This window comes from Calonectris borealis, chromosome 2 (genome assembly GCF_964195595.1).
Source record: "Calonectris borealis chromosome 2, bCalBor7.hap1.2, whole genome shotgun sequence".
NCBI lineage: Eukaryota > Metazoa > Chordata > Aves > Procellariiformes > Procellariidae > Calonectris > Calonectris borealis.
This window is the reverse complement of record NC_134313.1, coordinates 119,975,792-119,999,083: the sequence shown is the minus strand read 5'-3', so window position 1 is coordinate 119,999,083 and position 23,292 is coordinate 119,975,792.

The window sequence follows — 23,292 nt, the reverse complement described above, 5'->3', positions numbered from 1 at the left end:
ATTTCAATGTGTCTTGCTGAAAATGAAGAGACTATAAGAAAATTGTTCTACCTTTGAACTTACAATGGATCAGTGGAAGGGGCTGAAATCTTCCCACGTAGGAAAATGGGACCAAAGATGTCCTGATATATCTTCTAGTCTGTGATAACGACAACAACTGAGTTGGTACTTTTTGTAAATTCAGGAAACTTCAGTAAATTCAAAAAATGTCATCCTCACACCAAAGAGGTTGTTCAGTGAACAGTGTTTAATAAACACCAAGTGATGAGGCAGGCACAGGTGCAGGAAAGATCTTTAAAGGTTTGAAGATTAGCATCATGCATTTGGAGTTCTGGTTTTGCTGAGAAACTGCTTGATCCACATGGACCCAACAGAATAAGTCTCTTCTGGAAGCATGGATTATTTTTTTGTTGTTGTTTTTTGTTTGAATTTCCACACTGACACCCGCTTAAGTCTGTGTGCCACACTGGAGAAGAGCTGTTGTCAGTTTGCCTTTATTCCCCTTGTCCCCTTTAATTTTCTTGCCTAACTTGTGTCCAGTCTTTCTTCTCTTGTGGCTTGCTTTAACTCCTCATTCAGGGCTGGAGAGCTGGAATGGGAATGGAAAAGCAGTGAGCCAGAATCAGATCTGTAAGCTTCACCTCTTTGGCAAAGCACATGGAATTATCTCTAGGTCTTCATCGCTTCTCTTTCAGTAGTATGCTGACTTTTCAGTGTAAACCTGGCACAATGGGCTTTTAGAAAGCAGTGTGGAATTCAGAGATATCTTATGTTGTCACACAGGCATATTCTGGAGTTTCACCTTGTGGGGGGAGGAGGGAGTGAGAAAAGAGGCATATTTCCATTGCCCAAAAATACTGTTAACCACACTCAGCGGGTACATTTGCTTCTGCTGGCATATGGGGCTTGGAGGTGCTCTGGAGGGCAAAAGGATGCAGAATTTTCCCATCTGAGTGAGGCTGGGCTTGAAATGTCACGTATCCTTATAGGGCTCCGTTAACCCATTTTGAGATGCTTGTGTTGGGCATGCATCTGAACACAGACCTTGACGGACAGCAATGCACTAAAAGAAAAAGACATAATTAAAGATGGTGCAAGAAAAACACAGCATCCTAAACCTTCCCTTTGAATCTCAGGGAGTCTTTAGAGATTTGTAGACAGCAGGAGCAGCTTCTGTTGCTTAACAATGTCTTCTGCCACTGACACAGCAACACCTTGTTTTCATAGTTAATGTGGCAGAATCTCTCTTTCTATCCCCATTTGGCTGCCCATGGAAATTATTTACAACCTCAGCAGAAAGATCAAACAACGCTGTGATAACTGGCCCCTATCGACACTGTCAGGTTTCCAGGTCTATAAAACAAATGTCACTTCTGACTTGCAGCACCCTGTGTGCTGTGCATTTTGATGCAGATTTTTATTACCTGGCAGGTGGCTTGGGAGTCACGGATGGAAAAAAGGGCTGAGATCAATAATAGAGAATGATCAAGTCATGTCAGAGAGGGGTCAGCAGGCAGCAGTTGTGGAAGTTGCCCCTTGACGTGACTCTCGGGAAGGGGAGGGCGAGGGGGAGTGCCTTGCTTTCTGAAAAGCATCATGCTGTGTTAAAAGTGCCTAATTACAGCTGTCGCTGTTGTTGGTGTTGCTGCCATCTCTCTGTCTTGCACTGGGCTGTGCTGGCTCAGGTCCCCGAAGGTGCAGGCTCTGTCTTTTCCTAATGCCATAGAGTTGGGAGAGACCCCAAGAGACCCTCTAGTCCCACGTGAGATCGACTGCAGCCATTTTATTCCTGAGATGGGCTTATCCTGCCTGCTCTTAAAAACCTCCAGTGTCGCCTTCCTTTAATGCGCTCGCTTTTGTGTAACAACTGGTGCTGCCACTATTTTATCTGTAGACATTTCAACATAGGATTAACTTTTCCAGTTCAAAAAGGCAAGTGGCTAAGACTTCTGGCAAGGGATATGAGCTGCTGTTGTGCTTTTATCCTTCTATGCTTCTTCCAGGATCAGAGAAGTCCTGCTTTCTGCAGTAAGACCTGCAGATATTGTTGTTTGATTTCAATGAGGTACTAAAACCTGAGGAAGCTTTAAAAAAAAACAAAAACAAAAACCAAAAAAACCCTCACAATTTTTGCTCTGGTTGCACAAACAAGGCTATGACAGAGAAGGGCCTCGTCAAAGTTTCAGACAGAACTCAGTAGTAGATTTAGCAACCTCTTCATTTTATCTTGGTTTGTGTCTCCTTGGAATTAGACAAGCAGCAGATTCTGCAGTTTTCTTCCAGCACAATCCAGGAAGATGTCTGTAAGCAATTTCTGCTTTATAGTCCCTATTTATATCTGTAATTAAAGAAATAAGTATCATAGTTATCTTTCTAATTTCATAATTATCTCTTTGAAATAATAGCCCCATTCCAGGTGTTTTCTAAAATAAAACAGCTAGGGAAATTAATTTCAATTAGAAAGGAAAAAATACAAACTGAAGTGGAGTTTTATTAAAAAAAAACAACCTAAAACCACAATCACAAAAAAAACCCAAACCACCCAACCAAACCCAACATGCATTTCTTGGAAGGTACTTCATTTAGGTAATTAAATCTGTGCAGTGTGATTGAACCATTGGCAGCACTGCCCTTTATCAAATGACATTTAGAGCACATTAATCTGCTGAATTCTGAGGCTTCCCAGCAGCTTAAAACACATCTGGAGGCAAAAAATCAGTGAATTCTTAATGGGAATGAATAGTCTTTTGGTATGTAGTACAGATGCTCTAGGCTTTCTCACTTGGAAGATTTAGTAATGTGGAGAAACCTGAGTTGTATACATGTAAATTCATAAGAAATCACAAGTTTATGGTGTGTGCATGTTGGAGTTCAGAAGAAAGATAAGTTTTTCATCCAAAAGAAAATGAGAGAAACTGTGAAGGAACACTCTTATCTCAACCATTGCTTTCTTTTCTTTCTCTCTAATCTTTCTTCCAGCACCTTTTGTATTGTCTGTGACCACTGCAAATCCTATTTTCTTCCTGAGACAGGGTTGCAGGGGGAAACTGTTTGATGTGGGATATGTGGAAAGGAGCTCTCAGAGAGCTGCCAAGGCTTGGCAGATTTTGGGAGAAAGTCATGCTCGTTAAAGCTCAAAGTCTAAAGTTGAATTCTGCAGCAGCACTGCTTCTCTTCTCCAGCTTTAGGTAACCCCCAAAAATGGTCACTGGAACAGAGCTCACGGGAACAAATATGGCCTGAAAGCAAATTATTAAGGTCACAACTCTCTTCTGGAGTTTTTCAAAGTGTGTCTGTTGCTATTACTCTTGTAAAGTTGCTGCTCCTGTGAGGAATTACACCAGCAGGGTACGGTAGCACCCACCATCTTGAAGACCCCATTGAGCTATTTAAGTTTTCAAAGTATCAACGATTTTTTCCCCCTAGGCTTTAATTCATTCATGCAGCCCTGCTGGGATGTGGAGGGTCCTTGATGAAGTTTCAGGTTTAACCAAATGCTTGATACAAGCGAAGGGCTCAAAGTTTGCACCTTTGAATTTGTGTGTAACTTTTGAAACTGGCCTGGCCATCTCTTAAGAAAGCCTTCTCTGGTATAACCTCTAAAGTTCCTGGTTTTGTCTTGGGTAAGAATTAAAATTGTTCTTAACCAGCATAGGGAAGTGCTATAGCAGAGGGTGAAAATGAACAGGAAAGTTCATTTTACCTCTTTAGAGGTAAAATACAGTCCTGGGGATACTTGGTGTCTGCAAGTATGTACTTTCAGGCTTAGAGAGATCTTATCAGATCTGCATGTTATGCTAGCCATGTGCTATTTCCATTTCAGCGTAAGATTTGGTGCACATCACCTCATCCCACCACCCACACCACCTGAACTAAATGACTGTTTACAATTGCAACAATTCCCAAGTGAAGTATCAGTCCTTTCACTAATAACATGGGACTACAATCTCGGCAAGGAGATCCTGAGTGGGCATTGGGAAGGGATGGAATGAAAAATGACCAGGATTCATTCACAGAAAGGGCATATTTCAAATGGAGAGTGGGATTACAGATTGGAAGAACAGAAACAGGGCATTTAGGATCTCTTTGAAATTAGTGCTTCAAAAAGTATTTTCCTTCTAGGGAAAATATTCTTTGAACATGGCAAAACAGAAGTGAATTTGCCTTGGATGTATTTTTCATAATTGTTCTCTTTCTTTGTGTTAATAACTAAGGCTGTTGCTGCTTAAGGACTTGATCCCTTACAGCCTGTCTTTTTCTTTCTCCTTGATCCTGCAGTGAAGTCATAATACTGCATTTTTGGTGATATTACGATCATTTCCATGGCAACAGACTGATGTCCAAAGTATGGGATCATGACTTTAGTGTGGGATCAAGCAAGAGGAGATGAAGTCCTTATTAAAATACACTTTGTCAATAAGAAGAAAAGGAACTCATAAAAAATCCATTAATTTTATTATGCATTTTCTTCTCCAACTGAACATAAGTGCAAATGAAAAGTACTTCTTTTAAGAAGCTGTTTGTTTTTTACTTGTTTATGTTGATCAATAAAACGTTGGTTTGAAAGGAAACGTGAACTAAAGAACTGCAGCTATAATATATACAAAAACTTAAAAACCTGATGATGATTTTTTTTTGAAACAGAGGAGTGCTTTCTAATATCAATAGACCTATATAGAGCAATGACCATGAAAGGTTGCTTGGCAGACCTTCCCCAGGAAAGATTACCTTTATGCATTTGTCTGTAGGCCCCTTAGGAACTTCCTGATCCACCCCAACTGTAGCTATGCTCCATTAGGCTCCCCTAGTCATGACATTTCTCTCTTAAGACCTTGCAACATCCCTAATAATTGTTCTGCCTCCAATCACCCACACCAGGGAAAAAGAAACCACAGCCCTAGAGACCTGTTCTGCAATTCCTTGCATGTGCTTAGCAGAGAAGACCACCTCCTGCCCTACTTTAGAATACGCTGAACCCAACAGTTATTTTGGAGGGCATTATAAAGGCTAGGCAATGTTAAAAGAAGCCCATCTGCTATTGGCAGTCCAGAGGCATCAAAAAAACTTACCAAATAAAAACTCTCTCAGGGTTACCTTTGCTTTGTGTGTTCCCCTTCCCTAGAACCTGTGGCTAGCTTGGAGAGGACACTGCATGAACGCTTTCTAGATATTTCCAAATAGGAGCAGGGTTTAGTAGTCTTATACTGCAAAAGATGCCCTTGACGCAACAAGAGATTGGCCGACTTGTGTTCTGTCATGAAGTGGTTCGTACAGAGAGGACAGAGAGACTTTTTCTGAACATGAGGCTATTGTCAGTCCTGTCTACTTCCTCCAAGACCTTACTCTAAACAGTTGTCACCCCAGCAAGGAAATACCACGTTATCTGTATTTCTGTGAAGGTACATGCGGAAGGGCTGAAGGTATGAAGGCTGGCCAGCCTGTGGCAGAGACGAGGGATGGTGAGGTAAGGATGGCTGAGTTTGGAGGATGAGTCCCAACGTGTCGCATGCTGTCGGCTTCTGAGGAGCCATCATGAGTCCATTTGTGTTACTCTGAACCCTCTTTTTGGCTTTTGCCAGCAGACTAAAATGTCAAATTCTCTGTTCTCATCCCATGGGCCTGATTCTCCTCTGACTTACACTGAGGCATGTCAGAAGCGCTCCCCGTGAGGCCAATATATTGGTGTAAAGGAGAAGAGAATCAAGCAGTGGGTAAAGACAGTCGTAGGCTTCAGGATCTGTTCTCCCTTTGGTGCATGCTGTGATTTATGCACAGAACTCCTATTAGCAACAGTGGGAGAGAGACACTTACATTGCTAAACAGGATTTTTTTTTTCTCAGCTGCCTGAAGCTACTCAGCATAAGCCTGTTGTGAAAGTGATTGGAGATTTAGGGGAAGGAATGCCAAAGAGAAATAAGAAAAACAAAACGAAGCCTAAACTAAGCAATTGTAGAATTGTGGGGGTTTTGCTGTTTTTTTTCTTGAAACCTGGAGGGTTTTTTAACAACTAAATAACTGTTCTTAATAGTCCTGAATTTTTGGAGTGGCTCTGTAGATAGGGATTTGCACAGCCACTGTTGAGGGTGGAGGTAAAAGAACAAGGAAAGTGGAAAAACTGGAATTGCTTCTCTGCTCATTTCCTTTATTGAAATTTGCCTTATAACAGCAGACGTCTATAGTAATACAGCTGTTGCTCTTGCTATTTTGCAAACCAGGTTTTGCCTCTTTTTCCTTTTGATCTGGTTGCCAGCTTCAGAACCATTAAAATTAAGATGAGTTTTTCCTCTCTTCTGTCTTCTCTGCAATGTCTTCTAAATTTCTAAGTCTTCTAAATTTCTAGTCTCTTTAACAAAAGGCTTATTCTCTTGCCTTGAGATGTAGGCATAAGGGCAAGCTACTCCTTGATATTATAGGGTAGAATCTACCAGTTCTGTTATTATCCAAGTCCAGGCATTGCAGCAAACTGGCAAGAGTTAATCTTTATTAAGCAAAAGAATATAGGACCCACACAGGCTCTATAGTCGCACTGTATTCTCATGCTTACCATTTCCTTTATTGATTTGCCTGTCTAAACGAGTACTTCTAAACTCTGTGGGTGTTTTCCAATTAGATAAAAGGCAATTCATGTCACCCTGCTGCAGCTCTAACAGCCTTAACCAAGAGAGTGCATTGAGGACTTCTCAGCAGAACAACCTAGTTTAATCAAGGCGGCCCCCTTCAGCGCTACCTCATCTGCAGGACGTCTCCCTTCACACACAATGCTTCCTTTATTGGAACTGTAGAGGAATGGGCTGCAGCTATGCTAACAGCTGTGGCTGCGCTTTATGGGCCAACTATATGGTTAGTGGAGAAGATGCATGAGCTTCCCCCTCTCAGGCTGTTTTGGGAAAGCGCTGCTTCTCCAACGGGAACGTGGGCGCGATGCACGCAGAGCTCGGCGCCTTGCTCCAGTGAGAGCTGCCAGCGGCATCGCGCTTTCCAAATGGGAACAAAAACATCTCAGAAGATTGTCACTGCTGCCTATGTGAACGGTGCTGCTGCTGTGAAAGCTGAATCTGATAAACCTCTGAACAGTCACAGCCGAGCAGGTGTTTGTTGAGTGTCAAGCTTTTGCTGGAGAATCATAGACTCTGTCTTTTGTGGGAGAAGCATGTTGTTTTGCATGCCCAGAGAGCTCTTACGTTGCCCTTCCCGAGACAGTGCGCAGCTGATGGACAATCCCTGGGCATGGCTGAGGAAACCACAAGGGGAAGTGAGGGTTTCAATCTGAAACTCTGTTTAGCTTAACAGCCTGCAATCCTATCCTTCCTTTGACCCTTTGAATTTCTCCCTGGTGCTGTGTTTCACCCTCCTCTCCTGCACACTCTCCCAGCTGAGTGTCCCAGACCACCCAGCTGAAAGACTTTGGGGAGATGCTTCCCTTCTCACCTTCAACAGGGCCCCTGTGCTTCTTGCTTTACTCTCCAGCACCATGTCCCCACACTCTCTTTGATTGCTCTAGTGACACATCCCACGTGACCTCCACAGAAGCCTTACATCTCAGAGCCAGTTTGTCACCTATGCGTAGGACCACTGGGGTCAACCTCTGGTGGATAAAGTGGGCAACCAGCTCTTTCTTATGCATCAGCTAGAGCACTGAGAAAGATGGGGAAAGCATTCTTGGCCCCATGTATTTGTTATCAAGAGAGAGAGAAATGTGTCTGGCTACACAGAATTTCATTTGCATTGTTTTCTACCCATAGTCCTCTTGGAAAATACCATGACTTCACACAAACTCAGAATCACTGGGTGGCTCCGAGCTAAAGGAAGAGGGATGGGTTTCTCTTTGTGTCCTCCATGGTCTCATTTACTATCTGATATATGATAAGGTATATTCATAGTGTCCCACAGCACAGAAAGGGCTTTTAGCTTAAACTGTAGAGGACAGAAGTGGCAGAGTATAAACTCAGGTGAGATCTGTATAGATACTGGGCAGATCTGAAATTTCTTTACCTATGTAAGGTCTCACCCAGAACCTTTTCAGTATCAGATGGTCTTTCTCAAGGGACAGGTCCATCTAAGTCCTCCTTGAGATGCCAGGGCAATGCCGCTGTAGACCCCAAACGGTGATTGAGTCTTGTGGAGCAGAAGATGGTCAAGGAATACTTTTCAGTTGCAATTCCTAGATAGTAACCAAAGTTACAATGAGGAGTATTTTATTTACCATCAATACATTTTATTGTTACCAAAGTTAATGCTGTATTATTTTATTTTTCAGTAAGAGGAAAAAAAGGAGTATCCTGTTATTCTGTTTCTTATCCAGTCTAATGTGTGATACGTAGGAGGAGATAATGCTTTTTGTTGGTTTTTGTTTGCTTTTGAGAAAGGGCAAAAAAGAGAGTGAATGGCATTTGGTTACGATTCTCCATTATTTTAGGCTAGGATCTGATATTAGTGCTTGCGCATTGCCTATGCGGAACAGCCAGAGGAAGTATGCCCTGATTCCAGAAATTCTGGGTGTGATTTTGAGCAGATTCTTCTCATTTTTCTTGGGCTTGAAGCAAGGTAACTGGTCCTTCTTGCTTCAGAAACTACTAGCGCTCTTGCTGTGACAGCATGAAGCAAAAAATATATCTCAAGTGCTGCTGTGAAGGGTGCTCGGGTAGGCTGCCTTTTAGAGACGACTTGGACTTTCTGGGGTTTGGAGCTCACCTGGTACCTTCTGGCTTGGGGCAGTGTGCACAGAGCCAAGAAGCTTGCTAGTGCCCTATGTAGCTCACCAAAATCAGTTGTTGCACTCCGCTGTATTCATGAGATGCAGCTGCATCACCTTTACAGTGTAAAGAAGTGAGTCACTGCCAGAGGTAACACACTTTCTTTGCGAAACATAGCTCTTTGTTCAGCGTGAGCAGAAAGTGCTCTCAGCAGAGGTTCTCCTCCCATTGCCATGTGTGTCAGCCAGGCTGAACGCTGCAGCAGCTCTGCAATCTGCTCCCCTGTAGCCCCTTTTCAAAGTACATTAACTGGCGGCTTTTAAAAGTCTTATTACTGCTGCCCTTAGTTGCAAGACTACTTTAATCCTTCCATCATGTATGACGCCCCTTAGGTGGGATGTTTCCAGGCCACAGCTCTCAATCCTCAGAGGCGCTGCAGTTTTTGGAGGAAACGGTGTTGAGATCTGGCTGGCAAACCTTGCTCGTCGGGAGCATTAGAGTACACAACGATTTGTCCCTCCTCTCCACACCACTGCAACCCCCTGGCTAACCTGGAGCTTTGCACAGTCAGTACTGTAATGCCACCTGGCTGCTGTAAAGTAGAATGGGAGATGGCTCTGCTCTACTTGCCTTTCTTCTGGGTTGTTACTGGCCACGTCAATTCGTGTCCGTCTTCTCTAGCCTGCCCGTTTTTCCATTAAACTTGTAGGAACTCAATTATATTGGAGGCTTACATCCTCCTCTTTCAAATTTGGGTGAAATTCGCCATTGAGCTCAAAAGATGAGGGACAGACAGCGTGAATGTGTAAGCTTCCTAGTATTAGAAAGTTAGGTTAAAAATAAATAGTAAAATGCCTGGAAATCTACAGCATGTCTCTCATATCTTAAACGTCATCCTTATACTTGTCTATACAAGTATACGTCATCCTTACACTTGTCTATAGAAATCATTCCAATGGGGAAAAATAAGGAAAAAACCCCAAAATAATCATGGTAAATGACATTTTTCAACTCTCATTGAAGCATAAGCAGAGAAGCAGAAGCTAAACACAAAAAGGTAAAATGAGTAATATGTTACTCATTTTTCACATTGAGAGACTGAGAAAAATGTGAAAAAGGATATGTTAAGAAGAGTAAAAAAGTAATAGATGAGTTGAAAATACTTTAATGGCAGTTTAAATTTATTTCCTTCCAAAAATGAAGGCAGCTCATTTTTTTTTTTCAAAATGTGCATTTGAATGCCTCTAGCTGTAAATCTTACACGTATACTGAAGGACTTAACTAATTTTAAGAATTCTTTAACCTTGCTTTGCATCATCTGAGAGATGTAGGTTTACTCAGGAATGTGTACTCACTGAACTAGCACTGCATCAGAGGGCAAGATGAATAGAATTAAGGTTGCCATGGGTACTTTGCTTTTGAATTTCTTCACTTTTGAGTTTAAAGTCTAAACATAAAAATCCCAGTAATTTTTGGCTTTTGTAGTTTAGCACTGAATACACACATAAATTAATGGCTTACTCATGGCTGCAAGTGTAGCTATTACTGTCTAATGTATAATTCCCCATACGCAGACAAGCTTTGTTTTTTTCCTTGTTCTCTAAGTTTTTAATTGCCTAGTGTTTTGCAGTACGACATAAAGAGCAGGTGTTCAGAAACCATGTAGAAATTAAAAAAAAGGAGAAACAGGTTATCTTTTGACTGAGAAATTTCCTCTGGCGTTTGGAATAATGGAAGGAAGATAAATGAAGACCAGCGTTGAGCTAGGTTTTTTATGGGTACTAGTGTAGGCTATTAAAAAAAAAATCAGAAGAAGTAGTCTGTGAATAAAGACGTGTAAATGGCATTGATTTGGGGAATATCAAATTGCAGAGCATTTCTTCTCCTTTATGCAAACTCATGAAAGCAGTCTGTTGCTGTGAGGAGGTTAACTGATTCTAGCCTGAAAGTTTCATCAAAAAGTTGTATCGGATCTGTTTGATGTTCACACCGGCACCTGGAGAGGTGTGCAGATGATGCGGTAGGTGCTGCATTGAAATACAGAAAGTTGAAACCATCCCAGGAGGCCTGAACTTGCCTCCTCTATTGCTTGCCGCAGGGACCGCAGTCTCGTAGGCTGAGGCTTTGAAGCCTGCATTTTGCACCCCTTCAAGCTTAAAATACCGGGATGATGCTCTTGTCTCCTGTTGATAGGCACAAGGGTGAGACCCCGCATGCGCTGACCCCCTGGTTGCCAAACTCTTTAATGAATATTTCCACTACAGCCTTTATAGACAGAGCCAGGCAATTACTGAAGTAGTTTCCCTGATCATTAGGAACAGCGTAGCTGTTGGATGAGTCTTTCCCAGCTTTGGGGAAGTTTTGCAGCCTGTTTTGGGTTATGCCTTGCAATGGTTACTCTGTTAGCCAGTCCCAAGCGAGTGAGGTGATTCAGAGCTTTCCTGGGCATCCGTAGGACCCTCAGTTGCTGCTGCGTGGGTGTAATCCTGGTCCCGCTAGCAGGGCTTTTCTCTTGGCTAACAGGAGTCCTGGAAGACAGGGTATGCCTGTTGGCATCCTTGCTCCCCGTGGCAGCACTGGTTTGTTCCCCAGATTTTAGAGATGTAAAGAACCTAAAAGATTCATCTTGTCCATCTGCTTGGCTGGCGTGTGATTGGTCCCCACAGCGTATTTTCAAGTGTTTTGTCTCACTTAATTGATTCAGGTTGTGGGGCTTTCGTTACTTGTCTTGGGAGACATATTTCAAAATATAATAGACTTCCTTGTTGAAAAATATTTCCTGATATGCAGCCTACACTTTCCCTGGTTTAATTACTGCTGCCATTTTGCAATTACCAGTGCTAATTACCATTGCCACGTTAATTTTAAAAACAATGTCGTGAGTTCTGAAGTAAGCTGGCATTTTAGGATTCTGACAAATACAACTGGATGAATACTCATCCTGTGGGAAACTCTCCAGTAAAATATTATAAATTCCATGATAAATCAAAGTAAAGCATTGAGATATAAAAATTTCTCCTGAAATCAGGAGTTCTGGGGAAAAAAAACCCCAACCACTTCAAATCAAAATAAAATATTTCAAGTATGACACTATTTTAAAGAATTTAATCTAACTTTTAAAAATATTTTTTCATTTTAGTCGTTTGTCTTTCCATGTTAACTTTTTTTTTTTTTTAAAATGACTGCTGCTCTTGGAGTAAAGGGAACGTCTTCTTTCCTGGCTGATGTGTCACTTGATTCAGATGTGTGATGGTGTTTCATTCTTTGGAGCATTGAGTTGTTTTCTCGCTATCCCTGGGGCACCTGAGGAACTGGGATCCCTGCCTCTGAGACAGTCCCCTGGCAGAATTGCTTTTCATACAAGCCCACAGATCTGACTCCTTGACTTCAGAGCAGCCCCTCTGCTGTTCAGCCAAAAATCCAGGGAATCCAAGTAACCCTCGCTGCTGCTGTGCTGGAGATCAAGGAGAAATTTGCCCGGAATCATCTGCCATTGCCATGGTCCCATAACCAGCTCATTTTTTAGCCATCAACTTCCCATGGAAAACTATTTTGTTGGGGAAAAAATTCTGAGCAGGTGTAGGGAGAGTTTCTCTGCAAGTGAGCAGAGAAATGATGGTTATGTTGGAGCATTGCTGGCAGCACTAAATTCCTACTGGTTACTGGAGATACATTGATATGCTATTCTACCTCTTCTCATCTTGTGAGATGTTCTGGGGGATATCTTTTCAATGGTAATGGCCACACGTTATAAGATGTGCCTTGAGATGAGATGGATTTTATACACTTTTACCTGCATTACAAATGCGACACTTGCGGTGTGAGTTGGTGAGAGTTATTCTTGATGGAGTTTAGTCGTTATTTCAGCTTCAGTGTGTTTTAATCATGTTTCCTCTGTCAAACATAGCAAATATTTCCATTCTTCACTCACATATTTTTTTCTTTTTCCCTGTGGCTCTCAGAAATGAAACAGAGAAATAGAATTACTTCAGTTCATCTGTATGTTCATGTGTCTCTGCTTTTCACCAAAAGCACATCATTTAAAAATCCATGTCGTTTTGGGGAACTATTACTATTACCCTAGCTAGCTGATATTCTGCAATGCCTGTAAAACCAAAGTACACTGGAATGTTTAAGGCTGGAATAACATTTAATAGTGGGAAGGGAACCTGTACAGAGAATTGTATTTTTTCAGTCCAGTTGCTGGAAGGGTTTGCTGTTTCTAGCCAAATCAAAATAATAGTAGGTAATTTTAAGCAGAGGAGCCAGATATCCCAGTAGGATCAGCAGTGCTCAGGTCGAGGTCTGAAGGCAGTAATTTTAAAATTCTCCTCCTGATTCTCTCCCTGATGTACGTTTTAGTCTGGGGGAAGTCCCCATTCACTCTGTCTCCAGGTTCAGTTTTCCTGAAGGTGATAATGTTTGCAATGATTAAGAGGACGAACATTATGCTAATGCAAATGGTGGGGTTTTGGTGTTTTGGGTTTTTTTGGGGGGGAAGGGGTGGTTGTTCTTTTTTTTTTCTTCCCAGATTTAGAGTGAATATAAAGCAGGTTTATCTTTTAGCATGTTTTCTGAAAACTGATTCATATAAGAGTTTATATTAGTGGCCTGGCCTCCATAGGGTTGATATGCTTGTTCCAGTTATTGGTACTTTTGTTTCTTTTGCCAGTATACAACAAGGTAAACTGTGCTTATGTGAACAGAGGATGAATTCTGCGGAAGAAGAAAGTGGGGAAGAGAAAGTTGTGAAAGGTCGATGGAGGATACTCTCAAATAATAATCACAATACTCTGCTCTGCAGTCTCCTGGAGTTCAGGGACCGTAGAGGTAGTAGCAGGCTTCCTTCCTGGACAGGGAAGCAAAACCACCAAACCTTCACCTCTGTGGGAACAAACCACATTTGTGGCAGTGGGGTCCCACCAGGGGCTTTAATGGAAATTTGTGAGTAAGCCAGTCAGGGAAGGCAGTGATGATTCAGAATTAAAAAAACAAAACCCCGAGAGACAGAAAGTCTGTATAAAAAAGATGAGAGGAGCTTTTGTAGGCTGTAGAACATGCCTAAGGCTTTGCTGTCCCGAAGGACTCTGAAAATGGTCTGCAAATAGTGTATTAAAAAATGTGTAAAATAATAAACCTAAAAAGGTAAGCAGCTGATGACAAGAGAGATCTGGACATCTGTTTTGCCAGGGCTCAAACTGTCGGTGCCAGCCAGGAGGAAAATACAGCTCTGATGGGAGATCACATGTGCCACTGTGCACTCTGCCTACCTCAAACTCCTCCTCACCTCTGCTTCTTAGGGGAATGTAATTTTGGCATTGTCTGTCTGAAATCTCCAACTATTTTCACTGTTTTATTATTCTTGCCCTTTCCCCTTTGGGTTAACCTTTTTATTAAGTCACGAAAGTGGCTTAAATTCTCCATCTGTTGTGAAGGGGAAGAATTAAAGTGAAATACCAGTAGAGACACTGGTTCTTTAATTCCACATGAGGGAAAACAGCTGGAGTGGAAGAGCTTTATGGAGAGGGACTGATCTGCAGTGTTAGGCAGGGTGAGAGAAATAAGAGCATCTCCAGTGAAAACAGCCGAGTCATGTAGATACAAATACAATAAGAATAGGATGTAAAGTATATTTCATGGAAAAATTCTTTACAAACAAGAAAAGGAAAAGAAATCTATCGTACATCAGATTTACCCTGATGTGTTCCTTAGCAGGATGGCTTTCTGTTGGATGGCTTTCCATTTGGAAGGCTTTCCATTTCGATAGCTTTCCTGGGATGGGATGCCATGACGTAACCATTCGTCTTTAGCCCCCAGAGCAGCAGGCGCGTCACCTCTGTGAATATCCCACCTTCCCAGGTGCCCTTGCATAATAGGTATGAGGCTCTGCAAGTGGAATCAAACAATGATGAGGACGATGGTTCATCTAGGTTGGAGGAATCGCCAAGGTTAAGTCAGCCTACTCCCTGCATCAAAACCACTTCCATCAAGAAAAAAACATGGGTCATTGTCATAGGAGACTCTTTTCTGAGGGGAACAGAAGGCCCAGTATGCAGACCGGACCCACTTCTTAGGGAAGTCTGCCTTCTCATTACATTAGCAACACAAGGAGGGCTAAGGAGAATCTCCATCCTTTATTGGATGTGGGGGGAAACATAGTGACAAAGGCTGAGGAAAAGGCTGAGGTACTTAATGCCTTCTTTGTGTCAGTCTTTAATGGCAAGACCATTTGTTCTTGGAGTACCAGCCCCTGAGCTGGAAGACAGGGACGGGGAGCAGAATGAAGCCCCCATAATCCAAGGGGAAATGGTTAGCGACATGCAACACCACTTAGACACACAAAAGTCTATGGGGCCGGATGGGATCCACCCAAGGGTACTGAGGGAGCTGGCGGAAGTGCTCAACAAGCCATTTTCCATCATTTTATCAGCAGTCCTGGTTAACTGGGGAGGTCCCAGTTGACTGGAGGTTAGCAAATGTGATGCCCATCTACTAGAAGGGCTGGAAGGGAGGATCCGGGGAACTACAGGCCTGTCAGTCTGACCTTGGTGCCGGGGAAGGTGATGGAGCAGATTATATTTAGTGCCATCACACGGCATGTACAGGACAACCAGGCAATCAGGCCCAGTCAGCATGGGTTTATGAAAGGCGGGTCCTGCTTGACTAACCTGATCTCCTTCTATGACCAGGTGACCCGCTCAGTGGAGGAGGGAAAGGCTATGGATGTTGTTTACCTGGACTTCAGTAAAGCCTTTGACACTGTCTCCCACAGCATTCTCTTGGAAAAACTGGCTGCTTGTGGCTTGGACAGGCGTACTCTTCGCTGGGTTAAAAACTGGCTGGATGGCCAGGCCCAAAGAGTGGTGGTGAATGGAGTTAAATCCAGTTGGCGGCCGGTCACGAGCGGTGTTCCCCAGGGCTCCGTTTTGGGGCCAGTCCTGTTCAATATCTTTACCAACGATCTGGATGAGGGGATTGAGTGCTCCCTCAGTAAGTTTGCAGATGACACCAAGTTGGGCGGGAGCGTTGATCTGCTCGAGGGTAGGAAGGCTCTGCAGAGGGACCTGGACAGGCTGGCTGGATGGGCCGAGGTCAATTGTATGAGGTTCAACAAGGCCAAGTGCCGGGTCCTGCACTTTGGCCACAACAACCCCTTGCGACGCTACAGGCTTGAGGCCGAGTGGCTGGAAAGCTGCCCGCTAGAAAAGGACCTGGGGGTGCTGGTAGAGAGGCGGCTGAACATGAGCCAGCAGTGTGCCCCGGTGGCCAAGAAGGTCAAGAGCCTCCTGGCCTGTATCAGAAATAGGGTGGCCAGCAGGAGTAGGGAAGTGATCGTGCCCCTGCAGTCGGCACTGGTGGGGCCGCACCTCGAATCCTGTGCTCAGTTTTGGGCCCCTCACTACAAGAAGGACGTTGAGTTGCTGGAGCGTGTCCAGAGAAGGGCCAGGAAGCTGGGGAAGGGTCTGGAGAACCAGTCTTACACAGAGCGGCTGAGGGAACTGGGACGGTTTAGTGTGGAGAAGAGGAGGCTGAGGGGAGACCTTGTTGCCCTCTCCAACTACCTGGAAGGAGGTTGCAGTGAGGTGGGCGTTGGTCTCTTCTCCCAAGTAACTTGATAGGACAAGAGGAAATGGCCTCAAGTTGCACCAGGGAAGGTTTAGATTGGAGATTAGGAAAAATTTCTTCACCGAAAGGGTTGTCAAGCATTGGAACAGTCTGCCCAGGGAAGCGGTTGAGCCACCATCCCTGGAGATACTGAAAAGACCTGTAGATGTGGTGCTCAGGGACATGGGTTAGTGGTGGACTTGGCAGTGTTAGGTTAATGGTTGGACTCAAGGATCTTAAAAATCTTTTCGAACCTGAATGATTCTATGATTCTCTGATCTTACTGTTATTTTAATATTTCCTTTGGGTGTCTCTTGTCTGTTTTAAATAACTAACCACAGGCTATCTTGAACTCTTCTGAATTTGAGGCGAAGTTATAATATCTTTGATATCAAATGGAGATTGTTTCCATTACAACAGGCTTCATATTTATTGACATATGTACACTAAATAAAACAAAGTAAGCCACGTTATGTAAAAATTCTTTGGAGGATTATTTCATATAGTTGAAACTTATAGTTCCCTAATAAAGATAGGTTTGAAACGTCAATTTGAAGAAATTTCTGCATGCAGTTTTACTATTAGTCTGGAAGATATTTTACATATATATTTTTTGTGCGTGGGCTCCCTCTGGAGCTTTATCTTATTTAAAAACCACAAATCTTAAAGTACTTTTAAAGGTTTTAATCAAAAGTATCGAGCAAACAAATGAAATAAAGGTATTGTTTCTGTCTTTGCAGCATTCACTACAAACCTAATATACATGTTCTTCATGTATGTTAGATACATGACCGGAGTTTCACCATATTATGTCAGCTGAGGAAAGGAGCCATTAGAATTAATGTCTAGTTGGACATTAAAAACCCTTGTGTGAAAACTATGCTGCACAGCACAAGAATAATTAATTACAGTACTCTGAAGATGCCAAGTGCAACGTAAATCCCAGGCATTGATCATACCATTTAGAGTCTGATGGCTAATAACAGATTTGATTTTGTTTTCAATGAGTCATCATCAAAAGAAATTTTGTTTCTCTGAATATTTTCACTATTTTTCATAAGTGTTTTATTAGGGTGTGAGCACACACAAAGGAGAAACAATTAATTTATTAAAATCAGACTCTGCCAGTATTGGTGCAGACACTTTCAGCGCTTTCCCCTGAGAAATTCTAGACAATCTTGGACAGAATTGCATGTCTGAAACCTATTTGATGATGCTGAGATGGTTAGCAACTTTTCTTTATTAAGAACAAAGTAAGGATTAAGATCTGCGTTGGTTTTATCAGGGGGGAAGACAGTAGAAGTCATATTTCCTTGAATTGTGTATTATTACTTGAAGAGCTTACAAATAATATAATTCTGAGGAGTATTTTCTCTTCTCTTTATTTTCATAAAATAGGAAGTTATTGTGCTTTAACCAGCTGCATTTCCTTTTTGTTAAGGAGGGATTCTGATTGACATCTGTAACCAAATACAGATTATGTACTTTACTATTTATCAGTGATCTGTACGTTGTGCTGTCTTGACATGAGCAGAACTGTAGTTTTGTCCATCTCTCAATGCGCCCTGACTACGGGTGAGGCATATCAGAAATTTTGTCACACTTCTGACCATTACTGTTGTCACAACAGAGATTTTTAACGCCTTATCAGACTTAGAGGAATTTCTATTGCATGGAGGCCTGACTGGATTTCTATTTCTTTTTGAAGCTATTTCAGTGTTTTCTTGGTTTGTCTTTTTTTTTTCCTGACATGAGTGGCACCTTGTACCATTAGTTTACAGACAGTGATGTGATGGAGATATTTCTTACATACTTCCTGTAATGAGTTTGTGACTGTCCCTGTAAAGGCGTTCTGGTAATAAGTGATTCTCTTCCTGTGGAGCTCAGGGAAGGAAGCCAAGATGTTCAGCTCTGAAAACAAAGACTACCCAGTCATTTTTCCTGAAAAAGAAGCAAACCCCCAAACCCAACAAAACTTTTTTTGTTAGTAGCAGAAGCTCTTTTGTCCTCCGCGAGTGATCCATGGAGCACCGACACCGCTGTCCTGTGCGCGAGGATCTCTCATCATGGTCTGTTGCTCAAGTCCCCTTCACATTTTATCTTATGGTCTATTTTCCTCTTGAGGTGCATTGGCCTGGCAGACTTTTCTGAGGCAAGAGTGTTGTGGATGTACATGTAGTTCAGAGTTTCTTTGAAGCAGCGGCTAACTGCATATTCCATTACACTAAGGTTAATCTTCCTGGTTTGTGCATTTTATTTTTGCAGCTCCTTTTTCCTTGTTAGGAAAGGTTGCTAGTGTCACGATAATCTTGCTGTTTATTTTAATTTATTAGCTGATGCAAGGCTAACAATATATGGATTTAAAAAACATAATAGAGCTATTATCCTCAAAACTATTATAAGCTAAGTGATGACTTCAGTTAATAACTCGCATTTTTTTAATTCAATTTGCCAGTTAAATATCCCATTTTAATTTTTAACACTTACTGCTTTTTGGAAAATTTTAATTTCCCAGCATTGTCTCATAATTAAGCTCACTGTCCATACTGTGTAACTTAAAGGGCACTAATAAGCAGGACATCGCACAAATTGTTTCAAATCACTGCCCTTTAAAGCAGACACATTGAACTTAGTGTGGTAAAAGAAAAAGTGAGAGAAACAGCAAGGTCCAGTGGGGAAAATTGTCGTATTGAGTGTTGTGACTGAGTCTTACCTCAGGAACAAAGTTTGTTGAGACCAGTGAAATGTGAATTTCCTTTCAGGCTGAAACCCTTTTCTGAAAATCAGTTGCGGTCAAGTTTGGGGCACGGTGCACGCAGGCATTTCTGCACCAGGTTTCCTTTCCTGGGTACAGTCACTTTTCTCACGTGGTGGGAAACGGTGAAAGTGACTGCGCGGCTGAGGTCCCGCAAAGTGGTGCTTCGGATGTAGAAAACAAAGCGCCTTCCCCGGGTGAGCACAGAGGTGCAGCAGAAGTTGGATTGCAGTAGAGGTGCAAGGGTAAAAGGAGCAGGTACAGGATCAGCAATATGAGTAAATGAATCTTCAGGGCATCTAGCCAGACCCCATAAATTGGAAAAGGTCTCTTTTTACCTTGGTGACAGCCCCAACAGCTTGGGGCTAGGCAGCTACTGCCAGCACTCTGAGTTTTCCCCTTCGCTGCTTTGCTGAGGGGATCTCAGGTGTTTTACGAACAGATGAAACCCAAGGTTTGCCGTGGTCCTACACTGCTAACAGGGACTCTTTTCCTTTGTCTGCTGGAGCTGCTACTGATGCTGCACAAAGTCGGCAGGAGAGCCCAGCTGGTTGTGCGGGAATGGGAAATAATATTCTGTGATTGATCTGAAAAGCAGAGAAAGGCAAAGGAAGAGTGAATGTAATTGTGTGGGCTTAGCTGTTTACTATTTGCAGCGTGAGACTCTGATCAGGAGACTTTTTTGAAACTCGGGCTTCTTAAGCAAACCTGGTGAACTGAATGTACGATGTTAGCTCGGGCTGAAGTCCCTCATTTTTCTGTGGTTTGGTTAAATGAGGACAGTGCTTGTAATTTTTCATTTCGTTCCCTAAAACCCCACTGAAAGCTAACTGAAAGTTGTGTGATCATGCTGTGTCTGCTACTATGCCTTTTTACCCCTCCCTCCCAATTAACTTGTGACTTGGTTAATTTTAAGGTCGTTTGATGAAGAGAGAGAAGTTTCAAAAATAATGAATTCCCATTAGTTTAATGAGAGTAGGTGGCTGGTCAGAGAACACGAGGGCCCCATGCATGCCCCATGATGGGAAAAGCTTTGGGAAATCCATAGAGAGCACGGAGATGTGGAAAGCCTTGGGTCAAAACTTTCCGGAAACCAGGCTTCCTAGCCTTGCCTGTTAATGGCGCTGTTTGCTTTGCATTTTAAATGCACCAAGTTTGTGATGGCAGAATGGGGGTTATTCTGATCATTTGGTTTACGTGAAATTTTCCATACAAATGATGCATGAATGGGTTTATGGTCCAATCTGAGGTAAGTCTGAGGCTCTTGAATGCTCTGCTCAGCCTGAAAGCTTGGTGATTCATAGGAGTTTGACACTACCACCAAACTTTCTGATTTATGAGAACATAAAATGTTAAAACATTCTTTTTCTCTTTATAATTGGCCATCCTGGGTCTCCTGTGGGGAAGGCCTTTTTCACATTAAAATAAAATAAAATAAAATGTCAAAGTTATATTGAGGATGGCAAGGATTTTTTTCGTTTAATTAACCATAACATTGTTTTTACGCTTAAAGATTACTCATTTCCTTTTCTACCTTCTATAGATAATATTTAGAGGGTGCCTGTATGAACCTGCAGTTTTTATTCCTTAGTTTATATTCTAGAGAGTTGCATCTCACAGAAACTTTCTAAGAAAAGGCCAGGGAAATCAAAGTTGTTGAAGGTCTTATAACCACGCCACTGAAGTATTCTAATCTCTTTGTTGCTGCATGGATGCAAGCCTACAAATATTCCCACTGACCCAAGTTTGTTCTGGGTAATATAAATGACTGCTTTTGATAGATGGGACCTGTCTTTGCAGAGACCAAGAAGCCAAGTATTTTAGATCTCTCATGATTATGGTTTCCTCCTTTATCCTTGCTTATATGAGCCTAATCCAAAGTCCAGTGAAGGAGATAAGTCTTCTTTCATGCAGCACTGGAAGGAACGTGTAGATAGAGCTGTCTGAAAGATTTTGGCAGTTTGTTTTTGTCAAAACTGGAACAGCTTTGTGGTTTCTTTGAAGAGTAGGGAGGGACCAAGTAAAATACCCCGTTTTCTCTGGCTGTGAGGAATATGCCTAGAGAGAGAGCGCGAGTATCCAGCCTCGGCTCCTGACCAGGCAGAACAGCCCTGAATCTCTTTGCCCCACACTGTGCCCCAAAGTATACAGGGTCCCTTCTGTGTTCTTTTTTTGTCAGTGAGTACTTGAAAAGTTGTTTTCTTCATTAATAGACAGAGAGACATTAAATTAAATCACTGTTTTCCAACCGGTCCAACTGATGCATTTGGGATGCCTAGTCTGGCCATTCTCCTTTGGAGTGCTCCCGCAGCAGTGTGTGACTGCCACGGTATGATGGTCCTCCTAAGTGGTGAAATTTCCCTCTGTGCAGAGGGTCAGCACCAAGCCCAGAGGAAACATGCTTTCCACAGGAATCCTGGTCTAAAAGTGAACAAGGAGTTTAACTGGCCTTTAGGGGTGAATTTCAGTGGTGGTTTGTATCAAAGATCAGCCTCTCTACTTTTTTCTATTCTGGTGTTACACAAGCCTTTGTTGCTTTGGCTGTCATTGAAAAATCCCTGCTTGATTATTTTCATGGATGCATAACTTGGGTTGTTTTCTTGCATATTTTCAAACCTATTCCTTTCCTTCTTCTATACTCCAAATAATAATTTCTTGTATAATTATCTTGTGAGTGAATTTTCAGAAAAGTATTCTGTTCAAGCTGTCAGGTAGCAATACAGCACTTATATTATGAGCAAACACCTAGCTCTGGAGGTAAAACATGGAATAGATATGCATGTGCAATACTTAAGTGTGTGTGTCCGTATACATGTACATAAAAACCTATATTTGTGTGTGTATATACTCATATATGAATATGTGGAAGTATCTGTGCGTGCACACATAAATATATACGTATGCATATGTAGGCAGTTTCTTTTGCTGCAAGTGGGATAGGTCAGCTGCGATCTGTGGACCAATCTGAAATGATCCACATATTGTATGCTGAAAACAGAAGAGTTATGAAACAGTGAATATGCATAATGAGAATATAACAAAATGACTCGAAAGATCAGGTAGCTTTACAGTCAAATGTCTCAGAGTTTTAAGAGAATGTAAGAAAAAACCTCATTACAACTGCCTACTTTTGCAGTTGCTGTCCTGTGTGAACAGACTGCAGAGCATTTTGGAAAAGAGAGACCAGTAGCAAGGGCATGTTTTCAAGAAACTGCTTTAGAGCAAAAAGAAAATGCATTGAAATGTAATATAATGCACTGAAATGAAGCATAATGCTGTTCTAACTGCATTAAAAAAGAGCATATTTCAATTAGGCTCACATTGAGCCAAACACTCTCTCTGTTGTGCTAGCTGGGTACAAGAGGGCTTTTGCAGGAGTGGAAAATGTGTGGTTGTCCTTGCTTATGGTGTAAACATTGTGTGTGTTGTTGGGTCACAGCAGTCTCCCACCATTCAAACAGCATATCAAGTCTTGACCATTAAGGATGGAATAAATTTATAGCAGGAATGTGAAGGGACAATATCAAAACTGTCAAGGCACAATAACAGCAACACAAAACAGTAATAGGATAGAGTTGGTCTTCTGCTCCTGGGAATAGGACGTCTGAGCAACAGATGATGTTGAGAAATTACTAATGCTCCATCAGTCTTCACTGAATTAGTGTCGGACACTCTTAGTATAAGTGATAAAAGGTAAGATCTCAGCCTTTAACAGGGAAGAACAGAATGGAGACTTCTTGACTAATTTGATATTTTTAAATCAAGCTGGCCTGAGAAACATCATCCAAGGCTAAAGCACTGCTGAAATGCTACAGCAAGTTACCCATAGTCAAAATACTGAGCTTGTCTTAAGGCCCAGTGTTACTGAATATTTTCATCAGTGACCTAGAAGACAGGGTAGAGAGCATGCTTGTTAAATGCACAAATGACAGTAATCCACGAGGGACCTCCAGAATATTTTAAGGGAAGACAGGAATTCTAAATGACAAATTGAAGCTACTATCTGAAAAAAATAAGAGGCTATGCAATAGTGAACAAGGCAAGATAATACAGGTAGATAGGAGTAATCAATCATGCAAATCCAGGATGGTTAAGTCCTGTGGAAAATGGGTGAAGGGGAACATGGTAGAGTCACAAAAACAAAAGAAAAAGAAAACATGATTCTAGGATGCATAAAAGTGAAGTAATTTGTTGCTCAGATATTGCCAAACTACTCACCTGGAGTGGTTTGCCCAGTTT